Genomic DNA, 12,496 nt, shown 5'->3' on the forward strand with positions numbered 1-12,496 from the left:
CCCTTCTAGCACGGCCATGGCGGCCACTCCTGCACAGGCCGGTCCTGCCTCTGCCTCCACACCATGAGGAAGTTGGGGGCCTCGGCCTGGCCGGGCCTCCCAGGGGAGTCCACAGAGCTGCCCCAGCCCCATGTCCCCCATCGCATGCCCCATACCCTGTGTCCCCATACCCTGTGTCCCCACACCCTGTGTCCCCACATACCACGACCCCACACACCACATCCCCCACACACTGTCCCCACACACTGTGTCCCCACACATCATGTCCCCCATGCCATGTGTCCCACACCACATCCACCACACCAGGTCTCTGGACAAGCAGTGGGCACAGGGCCTGTCATCCATCCCCCAGAGCTCAGTGAGGGGCAGGAGCGGCCCAAGAACAGGAAGGGCTCATGAGAGTGCCCCCCCCACTGTGGACAACCACCGCCACCCTGCCCCCTCCCTCCAGGGCAGGTCCCTGGGACAGGGGAGGCCCGCACCACGCCCCCTCCCTCCAGGGCAGGTCCCTGGGAAGCCCTTTGGGCAGCGACGCCCTGCCTGTCCCCGGTGGCAGGAGCTGTGTGTCGCAGTGCGGTCCTCAGGGCTCAGGAGCCCGGCTTCCGGCCACCGGCCCTTGGCGCTGGGTGAGGGGCACCTCCTTGTTGGTGCCCAGCATGGGGGACCGGCTGTGGCTTGTCTGGGTTCACCGTCAGCTTCTCTGCCTCTCAGCCGGGCCTCTGCTGGGTCATTTGGACCCTGAACCAGAGGTCATGAGGATGAACCTTGGAGCGGCGCCCCAGATGGCAGCCAGGGTCGGACGTGGGCATCCTCACCGGGGCCAGGGGTGCTTCAACATGGTGGCCTCTGGCCTGACCCCCAGGCCCAGGGGACTCTGCTCGCCTGGTTGGGGTGTCAGCCCCCACCCCACCCATGCCCAGGACTTCGGAGCCCCGGCAGCCAGACGCAGCCGGACGCCATTAGCTTCCGCAGCTCCAGGTTCACGAACAGGACGGAGGCCAGGGCACAGTGCCTGGCCAGCCCGGGCAGGGCGGCCGACCTCTCCAAGCCCCCGGGCCTCAGTGCTGCGCCAGGCCGCACAGGGCAGCGCGCCCTCCCCCCCCGGAGTCCCGGGCCCACACCGCCAGCAGCACAGGCTCCCGGGGCCTCCGAGACTCCCGCTGTCTGTCCATGCTGGAGGGCGGGCGCATGCGTGGGCACATTTGAGGGGTGCACCTGTGCGCGCACACACACCCACACCCACACCCACACAGACGAGATCCTGCACACCACAGACGCAGCGTGGCTGCACAGATTGCTCTGCAGCCAGCTCTTCCCTGGCTGGTGTCCAGCGCCCACTGCACCGTGCGCCCAGAGCGAGAGACGCCTCTTTCTGGGTTGCACAAAAACACCGTGGGGAGCAGCCAGACCTGCAGACGCCGGTCAGCCCTCCCGCAGCCCCCCAGCCCACCACACGCCCGCACCCGCACCTGCGGCTCCAGATGCAGACACCCCTCCCGCCCCCACCATGGCCCCACGGCGTGGGCTGGGCTTGTCGCCACCAGCTGGAACCCCATCTTCATGCTGACTCCGGATTCTCTCCAGGGCTGGACTCCCTGCCCTAGGGAGACGTGTCCTTCTTCACGGCCTAGCCCTGCCCAGCCGGCCTGCAACCCAGCGTGCCCACCGCGGCTGGGAGGAAGGAGGGACGTGGCTCTGTGGCCACTGGCCGGTCTGTGCGTTCAGCGTTGGGCCTGAGCCATGGCTCCGGGCTGGGCACACACAGGGGTCTCCCCTCTGTGACTCGTGGGCCTGCTCTGCCCACGGGATGAGGTGGCGAGGGGGGTCTCCGTGCCCCTGGCATGTACAGTGAGCAGGTGGCAGAATTCAAGACACCCCAGGCCCACACCCAGCCCCCTCCCCCCTCCCTGCCCCCGCGGGCTTGCTTATGGCTGGAAGGTTCCGGGCATTTGTGTGGCCTTTCTCATTCTGCTGGGGAATCGAACTCTGCCTTGGCCACAGGTGGCCGAAGCCCAGCCGGATGGGAGCCCCCCGCCCCGGGGCAGGGACCCCAGGACACCAGACACCCTTCTGCTCCGCCAGGCTCCATCCCAAGGCCGCCTCTGCTTCAGGTCCCCTCCTCTGCGGAGGACAAGGGCCATTTTTCCTGTCCTGCACCCCTCTGAGCAACAGCAGCCCCCACCGCAGCCCCCAGATGCCTGTGTCCTCGGCACCGTTTATGACGGCCGTGCAATTCCTTGTCTGGGTGCCAATTGGTCTCCAGTGCTTTACAACCAGCCCGTAGCCGGGAAAGGGACGGCCCACAGTCCTGGTGGCCTGGCCATTTGGCGCCCAGGTTGGGCAAAGGAGCTGCCCAGAGCCAGCCTCCCCTGCAGGATGGGCCGCTGGCCCTCAGGGTGAACTGGGAGGCAGCAGGCTCTTCAGAGCTGGCAGCTGAGGGCCCCAGGTGTGAAAGTGACAATAAAGTCTCCCTTCCAGAACCATCCTGAGGCTGGAATTAGAAGGCAATTGTCAAATGAGGGCCTAACACAAAGGCTTTGGGAGCTGCTTCAATTGTGTCAACATCAAAGCGGGGCTGACCCTCTCACCTTCTAGGGACCCCAGGGGGACCCCCCCTCTTTCCATCTTCCCTCCCCATCCACAGCGCCTTGGAAACCACATCCCACAAGTCTGTGTATGTGTGTGCGCGCCAGTCCTGGGGCTTGAGCTCAGGGCCGGCCATCCTCACTCAACGGGGGGCTCTCCACCATGTGAGCCGCAACTCCACTTCCAGCTTTTTGGTGGTTAATTGGAGATAAGAGTCTCAAGGACTTTCCTGCCCAGGCTGGCTTTGAACTCAGATCTCAGCCTCCTGAGTAGCAAGGATTACAGGGGTGAGTCATCAGCACTTGACAACCAGTCATTTAAAATTAGATGCCCACAGGGTCGGGTCAGACTGGATTGGACTCCCCCTCCCCCCCCCCCATGACCTCGGCGTCAACACTCTGACCTTTCTCTGTGTTCTTTGTTGTTTTACAGCCTGGACACTCCTCTCCAGGGAATTCCCTTTCATCTTCTCTGCCTGGATCAGGCCTCCTCCCCCCTACCCCCACCCGAGATCTGTTCATGTGGGTACAGGAACTTGAAGCTGGTTCCATTTTTCTTTGCTGTCTAATATTTCATGGTACACATGTTCACTGTGTATTTATCTGCCCCTCTAGATTGGCTGCTTCAGTCCAGGGCCACGGGGACAGATATGTCACCGCTTTGGGTCTCTTGGTCACGAAGGAGATGTTTGTGTGTATCTCAACCTCCTGGAAGCCTTGCTGGTTCAATCTTCTCTACCCCCTGACTTGAACCCAGGGCTTCAGGCCGGCCAGGCAGGTTCTCTACCGTTTGAACTACATGCTGAGTCTCTTGTGCTTTTCTTATGTTTCAGATAAAGTCCTCTGAGTCAAGTGGAGCAGGCTCTCCTCCCACTTCTGCCTCCCGGCGAGCGGGGGCCTCGGGGCCCTGCCATGGTCCACCCTCGCCCCGCTGTCCTGCCCACACTGCTGGATCTGCACGTGTGCAAAGGGGTTTGGGACGTGCCAGTGTGTTCCACGCGGGCGGAAACCCAGGACCCCGAGCCTTGCGGAGGCTGCTTGCTATACTACGTTCCACCTTACTTAGTGCTCTATCTTTTCTCTTTTTTTTTGCCAGTCCTGGGGCTTGAACTCGGCCAGGGTGCTTGTCCCTGAGCCCCTTTGTGCTCAAGGCTAACGCTCTACCACTTGAGCCACAGCACCACTTCTGGTTTTTGAGTGATTCATTGGAGATCGGAGTCACATGGGGACTTTTCTACCTGGGAAGGCTTCAAACTGCGATCCTCAGATCTCAGCCTCCTGAGTGGCTAGGATTACAGGTGAGAGCCACCGGCGCCCGCCATGTGCTCCCTCTCCCTCTCTTTCTCTCTCTCTCTCTTCCCCTCCCCTCTCTCAGCATTAAACAGGCTCCTACAAAGACAGCTTTGGGGAGAACTTGTCTTCCATCTGGACCAGCAAATGATTCTTGGCCCGGCCTGGCCACCATGCTGGGGTCATAGCTGACAAGAGAGAGAAACGGCCCCCCCTGCTGGCTTCACCTGTGTCCCTGCCCCACCCCCCCACCCCCGTCCCCAAGCACCCAGCACCACATTGGGGCCCAGGGCTCCCCACGTGTCAGCACTGGCACATGCTCTGGAGATACCTTGCGACTCCACTGTCATCTCTGACACTGCCTGAGGCCCTCACAGGTTGGACCGCGCCCTCTCCGCCCAGGGCCGGGATTCAGTCCTCACCTGTGTGCCCTCGCTAAAGCCCCCCCAGCCCCCAGCATGGCCCTCCCCACTTCCTTCATCCACAAGTCCTGACCGGACACCCCAGCCCTGCCCTGAGAGCAGGCAGGGTGTCGGTGCGGGGCGTGGGTGTGGGGCGTGGGTGCGGCTGGGGAGCCCCTGCCCTCCGCACCACGGGGAGGCCAGAAGCCAGGGAGGAGATGAGCAAGATGGGGCCTGGGGGGGGGGCTGGGAGTCAGGTGGCACCCTGGTGTCTGGTCCCTCCTCAGCCACCCTCTGGCTGGCCCCGGGCGGCCACGACCTTCCACCCACCAAGCGTGGATGTGTGCAGTGCCCGGCCAGCACCGCTGTGTGCATGGCCCGGACCTGCCCCCCCCTGGCTCCCCGGCCCCCAGAGGCCAGCACACAGCCGCTCCCGCCTCATAGCAGCGGCTCAAGAGTGACGGCCCCTAAGGCACCTCAAGAAATAAATACACTAGAATGTTCTGTGCCTCATTCTCTTCTCTCTGCAGTGCGGTGCGGACGAGGAGGCTGAGGGTCCGAGGGGAGGGAGCACGCACAGCCGCGGGTCAGTGTCAGATGGCCGGCAGAGCAGCGGCTTTCCCCGCAAGGAGCCGCCCCCACCTGCTCCACACCCCCCTGCTCCAGCCCTCCAGCCCCCTCCCCCTCCGCCCTCCCCCTCCTCACCCCTGCTGGCTGAGCCACAGGTGGCAACCCCAGTTTGTCCCCCCCACCCCCGCCTGTCAGCAGCCCCGCCTCCGAAGCACAGGAGCCAGTGTGAGGAGTCAGGCAGAGATGCCACCTTTTGGGGACCAAGCCCCTGTTCTCCTTTAACCCCGCCCACCTCCCCCAGGGGTCCTGCAAGTGGTGGGTGGGGACCATCTGCCTGGTAAATCAAAGTGCTCTCCCCCCCACCCTGTCCAGTCCAGAGCTCCGCCTTGGGACTGGGTTAAACACGTCCCCTTCACTAGGTGGCCAGCTAGGCACAGGGGTGGCCGGGCGCATTCCTCACCCTGGCCCACACGGAAGGTTCTGGCTGGCGGACGGGAAGAGCAAGGTCATTGTGGACCAGGGGAGCTGTGTGGACAGCCAGCCCTCCGTGAACCCCAGGATGGACTGTGGGGCACGCAGCAGGGCTACACAGCCAGATCTTTACTGGCACCATAGAGAAATGATGAGTATCATTGGACTTCAGGGAGACCGGAGGAGATCTGCATTTCCCAAGGGGAAATGTAGGGGAGGAGAGACTGAGGGGAGGGGAAAAAAGAGAGAAAGGGGAGAGAGGGGGGGAGACAGAGAGGGAGGGAGAGAGAGAGGGAGAATGGGATAGAATTAATTAGCAGTCTTACTTTTTTTTTAAGCCAGTCTTGAAGCATGAACTCAGGACCTGGGTGCTGTCCCTGAGCTTTTGTGTTCAAGGCTGGTGCTCTACCACTTGAACCACACCTCCATTTCTAGCTTTTTTTAAACGTTTAATGGAGATAAGGGTCTCACAGCCTTTCCTGCCTGGCTGACTTTGAACTCCTGAGTAGCTAGGATTACAGGCGCCAGCCTCTGGCCCAGGCCCTCCTGCCCAGTCTATGCAGCCATTGAGCTAAGGTTGCTTTTCAGAGTTTAACTAGTTAGAGAAAATAAATGAAGTAAGTAGAAAACAGAGGACGACGTTTCCCAGCACGAAGTGTGTGCCGCGTCTCAGTGCCCACCGCGCATGCGCCCCCCCCCGCACGGTGCGGCCTGCGGGGCAGAGCCATGGGACAGACGGACAGACGGGCTGGTGACACAGACCTGGCCAGGGTGGATGGGGCGTTGGGGAGCCCCAGGAGTGCGGGAGGAGGCAGCCCCAGCCCCCCAGCCCGAGCTGCAGGGGGCCCAGCATCCCCACCCCCACAGGAGAAGCCAGAGGAGCCCAACTCCCCAGGGACATCGCATGAACACTGTGGTCACCAGGCTCGCCTTCAAGTGGCGCTGAGACTGTGACTCCATCCGCCTCGGAGGAAGCTTCCAGAAGGAAACCATGGGAACCACCAGAAGACAGAGGAGACACGCCCGTCGGGTGGGGGTTTCTACCTGCGGAGTGCGCGGCAGAGCGTGCTGGGGCCTCCTGGTGGCCACGCGGGGGATGGAAATGACCTCTCGTCAGCCAGGGGCTGGTGACCACAAGAACAAGCTGGACCCCAGGGAAGGCCTACAGAGGGGGCCATGGGGGGAGACGCGGAGGGGACAGGAGGACCCGTGGGCCGCCCTGCAGCCTGCGACGCGGGACCTCTTGGCCCTGTCTCGCCCGCGCAGTCTCTGCACAGCGGCGGCCAACGCCGTCACTGTGTGCCATCTCAGGCCTCGGCTGGCCGCCGTGGGGCCGGGGTACAGCGGCAGGCTGTGACACCGCGCTGGTGGCAAGGCCAGGCATGGCGGCTGCCTGTGGTAGGAGATTGGGACACGTTCTCTCCTTCCTGCCCCGGATGTGTCCCCCAAGACCCCAGGCCCCGGGGCCCCTCCCTGTGGCCCGAGCCCTCCAGCCAGCGCCGGACACGTCCACCCACGCCCAGCCCAGCCCCTCCTCCTGGTGACGCAGTCACCCAAGCCCGCAGAAGGGGCTGCAGGGATGCGGCCGACCGTGGGCAGAGCGGCCTGAGGCGAGGCGGACCTCAGGGGTCGGCCTGAGGCGAGGCGGACCTCAGGGGTCCGGGACGTGTGGGGCCTGTGCCCTTCCCTCGGCAGATGCGTGGCTCCCCTTCCATCCCAGCCTGGAAGAGAGCACACACGGGGCACACCCGGTACACACGCGTGCAGACACGCCCTCCACACACGGGGCACACCCGATACACACGCGTGCAGACAGCCCTCCACAGACGGGGCACACCCGATATACACGCGTGCAGACACGCCCTCCACAGACGGGGCACACCCGGTACACACGCGTGCAGACACGCCCTCCACACACGGGGCACACCCGGCACACACGCGTGCAGACACGCCCTCCACACACGGGGCACACCCGGCACACAGCGTGCAGACACGCCCTCCACAGATGGGGCACACCCAGTATACACGCCCTCCACACACGGGGCACACCCGGCACACACGCGTGCAGACACGCCCTCCACACACGGGGCACACCCGGCACACACGCGTGCAGACACGCCCTCCACAGATGGGGCACACCCAGTATACACGCCCTCCACGGATGGGGCACACCCAGTACACACGCGTGCAGACACGCCCTCCACAGTGACCCTATACCTCCAGAGTGACCCCGTGTACACACACACACACATACACCTCCACGGTGACCCCGTGTACACACACACATACACCTCCACAGTGGCCCTATGTACACACATACGCACCTCCACAGTGATTCCATGTACACACACACACACACACCTCCATGGTGACCCTGTGTATACCCTCCACCCCAGTGTGGCCCAAACACACAGTGCCAAATGTTCTGGAATGCTGGACAGAGGCTCAGTGTCTAGGACTTGACCTGGAAGGGCTTTTCTCGGGGGCCGGCATGAAAGTGAGGAACCACAGGCTCCCTGCTTCCAACGCCCCAGTGCGGCTGCCAAGAGCCCCCCTTCATACAACAGCATCTGCTGAACTCCACCCTGTGAGAAGAGAGACCCCCGAGCTCGCAGAGGGCCGGCGGGGTGCAGGAGAGCCTCACAACACACACACACACACACACACACACACACACACACGGAGGGCTGGCGGGGTGCCAGAGCCCCTCACAACACACACACACACAGGCACACGGAGGGCCGGCGGGGTGCCGGAGCCCCTCACCACACACACACACACACACACACACACACACGGAGGGCCGGCGGGGTGCCAGAGCCCCTCACAACACACACACACACAGGCACACACACACGGAGGGCCGGCGGGGTGCAGGAGATATCCCACAACACACACACATGGAGGGCAGGCGGGGCACAGGAGCCCCGAGAGTTCAGGGCCACTCCCCAGGGAATGGCTGCCTGGGAAACTCTCTCTGCAGAAGACCGGAAGCAGTTTGTCCTCCGTGCAGCCATGGGGGCAGCTGGCCAGGGCTGACCGGATTCTGGGGGGAGGTGAGTGTTATGGAAACAAGCTGGGAACCCCAAGCTGGGAGTGCCCTCCCCAAGCCCCAGCCACCAGCCAGAGCTGGTGATGGTTGACATTTTTCACATAGGTTGGGCACAGTGGCTCACACCTGTCATCCTAGCTACTCAGGAGGTGGCTGAGATCTAAGGATTGGGGTTCAAAGCCAGCCTGGGCAGCCCGAGCCTTTTATCTCCAAGGAACCAAAAGAAAGCTGGAATTGAAGCTGTGGCTGAAGGGGGAGAGCACCAGCCCCTGAGTGGAGGAGCCAACTGAGTGCGTGAAGTCCCAAGGTCAAGCCCAGCCAAGATAACAAAACCAAAACGGATTCTTCCTGCAGTCAGCATCTTCCCCGTTGGCATTTTCTCTCCTGCGGTGTCTTGCGCACCCCAGTGAAGATAGGAAGTCCTGGTCATCAAAACGTCCCTCCTGGAAGCCAGCTCTGCTTTCAAGATGGGGCTCCCAGGGCAGGAGGGGCCGCTCTCTGCTCGCTCTCTGCCCGCTCTCTGCCCGCTCTCTGCCCGCTCTCTGCTCGGCCGTCCGGGGACTCCTGTCGCCCCTCCAGATGACCTACAGCTCCCCCTATACCCATGCCCTGCCCGGGAGCCCAGCAGCGCGGGGCACAGGCCTGGATTCTCAGCTGGCAGCAAAGGCGGTCTGGACCCCAACGTCCCTGCCACTTGCAGCTAAGGCTGGCCGGGGCTCCGATGGTCCTGGACACAGGTGGGGGCCTGAGGGTGGAGCTGGCAGGGAAGCTTCTAGAGCTCCTGGCCATGTCTTTCCATCGTGGTGCTGGCAGAGCGACAGCGCCCCCTGGGGGAGAGTCCCCAGTGTTCCTCTTCCAAGAGCGCCGGAGCCAGCTGTGTGTCTGAAGTCAGAAGGGAGACTGAAAAAACCAGCCATGGTGGAGGGGAGGGGAGGAGAGGGGAGGGAGGGAGGGAGCCCACAGTGCGGGCAGCCATCTTCAGGTAGGAAGGGGACGGGTCTGAACCAAGTCCAAGCTGGGTTTACAATTTGAATGCCAGGTGTGTGCCACCATGCTCATCTCCCTCTACCCCACGGTGGCTCACGCCTGTCATCCCAGCTACTCAGGAGGCTGAGATCTGAGGATCGTGGTTCAAAACCAGCTCGGGCAGAACAGTCCCCGTGAGACTCTTAGCTCCAATTTGGCTCAAGTGGTAGAGTGCTAGCCTTGAGTACAAAGAGGCTCAGGGACAGTGCCCAGGCCCTGAGTTCAAACCTCACAACTGACAAAAAAAAAAAAAACACACACAAAAAACACAAAAAAAACCCCACCACAAAACAGCCAAAAAAAAAAAAAAAAACGAGAAACACTGCAGGAGTGACACGAGATTTGCTAGCAGCCTTTCTATGCGTCCCTCTGGATTGATCCCAACTTCAACCATGGGTAAGTAGTACTTTGGCGATTAGAACGTTCAATTGAAAATAAACCAGACCCTGTGTGGGTTCAGTTTTGAGACGAAAGGGTCCTGTGATGAGCCTGGCTGCACCCCGTGGAGAGTGCTGGGCCCCAAACTGTTCACAGGGCAGACCCCATATAGTCTTGTAACTCTGCTTTAAGAGTTGGAAAAGGAAGCCAGACACAGGTGGCTGAGATCTGAGGATCGCGGTTCAAAGCCAGCCCAGGCAGGAGAGACCGTGAGACTCTTATCTCCAATGAACCACCAAAAACCAGAACTGGAGCTCTGGCTCCAGTAGTAGAGTGCCAGCCTTGAGCACTCTAGCCTAGGAGAGCAGGGGGCCCTGAATTCAAGCCCCAGTACAGGTACAAAAATTAGAAAATAACAATGGCTAGTCTAATAATCATCACTAGTTCTAGCAAACACCTGCACAGGCCATCTCCAGGAAGACTTCGACTGACCCACAGACAGGGTCTCTTTTAAATGTTTTCTGGGTTGTGGGTCCAGAGAATCAGGCCAGCCTCTTGCTGCTTTATAAGGGGGGGAAACTGAGGCTCAGAGGAACCTTGCCAGCTTCTGCAATAGCTGGGTGGCTCAGTTAGTAATGACCCTCATCAAAAGGAAGGCCTTGGGGGAGGGAGTTCTGGTTCTAGCAGGTTCTCAGTTGCAGCCCGTTCTTGGGCTGCCTTTCAGATGTACCCCCCACCCCTGTGGCTTTCCTTATTTTCTGGCATGGGGTTTCACCAGCGCCCTGAAACTCTCAGATGCCCTGTCATCTTCAACACACGAAGCGGGGCAGGGCCAGGCTCTCAGGAGCACAAAGCTGTGTGAGCTGACCACAGAGGAGGACAAAGTATTATTTCCTCAGGGGCTGGGAAGGTGGCTCAGTGGTAGAGCGCTTGCCTTGCATGCATGAGGCCCTGGGTTTGATTCCTCAGCACCACAAAAGCAGGGAAAAAAAGCCAGAAGTGGCACTGTGGCTCAAGTGGTAGAGCGCTAGTCTTGAGCTGAAGAGCTGAGGGACAGAGCCCAGGCACAGAGTTCAGGCCCACGACCGGACCCCCCCAAAAAAATAAGTATTATTTCCTCACGTGGAGGCAGCAAGACACAGAAACAGGTCTCATCCCAGGGATGGAGAAGCCCTGAGAACCTCCACACCGCTCAGCAGTTCAAGTCTCTAGACAACCCAACCCAACACCCCAGGAGCTCTGGGGACCTGCAGGGTTTTTGGGGATCTGCAGGGGTTCCGCGGATCTGCAGGGGTTCCAGAGATATGCAGGGGTTCTGGAGATCTGCAGGGACTCCGGGGATCTGCAGGAGCTCCACGGATCTGCAGGGGCTCAGGGGATCTGCAGGGTTTCCGGGGGTCTACAGGGTTTCCGGGGATCTGCAGGGTTTCCGGGGATCTGCAGGGGTTCCGGGGAGCTGCAGGGGCTCTGGGGATCTGCAGGGGTTCCGGGGAGCTGCAGGGGTTCCGCGGATCTGCAGGGGCTCCAGAGATCTTCAGGGGTTCCGGGGGTCTACAGGGTTCCGGGATCTGCAGGGTTTCTGGGGGTTCTGCAGGGTTTCCGAGGATCTGCAGGGGCTCCAGGGATCTGCAGGTGTTCCGGGGATCTGCAGGGGCTTCAGGAATCTGCAGGCGCTCCGGGGGTCTGCAGGGGCTCCGGGGATCTGCAGGGTTTCCGGGGGTCTGCAGGGGCTCCGGGGATCTGCAGGGGCTTCGGGGATCTGCAGGCGCTCCGGGGGTCTGCAGGGGCTCCGGGGATCTGCAGGGGCTTCAGGGATCTGCAGGGGCTCCGGGGGTCTGCAGGGGTTCCGGGAATCTGCAGGGGTTCCGGGGATCTGCAGGGGCTCCGGGGATCTGCAGGGTTTCCGGAGGTCTGCAGGGGTTCCGGGGGTCTGCAGGGGCCCAGAAGTGCGGGCAGCAGGCCCTCACCTGGTGAACCTGGAAGTGGCCACTGCGGCCCCTGCTGGCCGACTCCGTCCCCTTCCTCCACCGGGGATCCGACAAACGCCGGGCCTGGGTCCTTCGGCCCATCTTCAGGCCCCTGCCGGCCCGGGACAGCGCCATTACCCTCACCAGGTTCACCTTGTACAATAGCGGGCACTCGGCCGCCCCGAGGGGCCGGCAGAGGTTACAAGTCCGCGGGGTCCCGACCTGCCGGGCAAGGCCGGCCGTGGGCGTGGCCTCTGTGTGTGGGCGTGGCGCGCCGCGGCGGCGGGCGTAGCCAGCACCGTTGTGTGTGGGCGTGGTTGCAAGTGGGCGTGTCCTGCGGTGTGCCCGCCCCCAGGCGAGGCCCCACCCCCGGGCAGACTCCGCCCAGCCTGGGTTTACAAGCCCGAATATCTGGGTTCAAATTCCAGCGTCACCACCACAGGTGTGACTCGGTCACGGCCACTCTCCGGCCCCACTGCCACCCGCCCAGCGGTGGGGGGGGGGCGTGTGGAGGAGAACACACCGGCACAGAGAACGTTTGGGGCGCAGGAAGCCTGGAGGCGTTTCCCCGGCCCCCCCCAATCTGCACGCGACCCCTGTCCGCGGAAGGCAGGGGTGGGGCGCGGCCGAGGCGTCCCCGGCGCACCCGCTGTTATCGCGGGGCGGCCAGCTGGGTTCAACGGGAGCCGCCGTCGATGGGAAGCCGCCTGGGGGGGGGGACGCCACCGGAGCGCCGCGCGCGGTCGATTCGTTCCG

The sequence above is a fragment of the Dipodomys ordii genome, unplaced genomic scaffold (assembly GCF_000151885.1).
Source record: "Dipodomys ordii isolate 6190 unplaced genomic scaffold, Dord_2.0 Scaffold54, whole genome shotgun sequence".
NCBI classification, from domain to species: Eukaryota; Metazoa; Chordata; class Mammalia; order Rodentia; family Heteromyidae; genus Dipodomys; species Dipodomys ordii.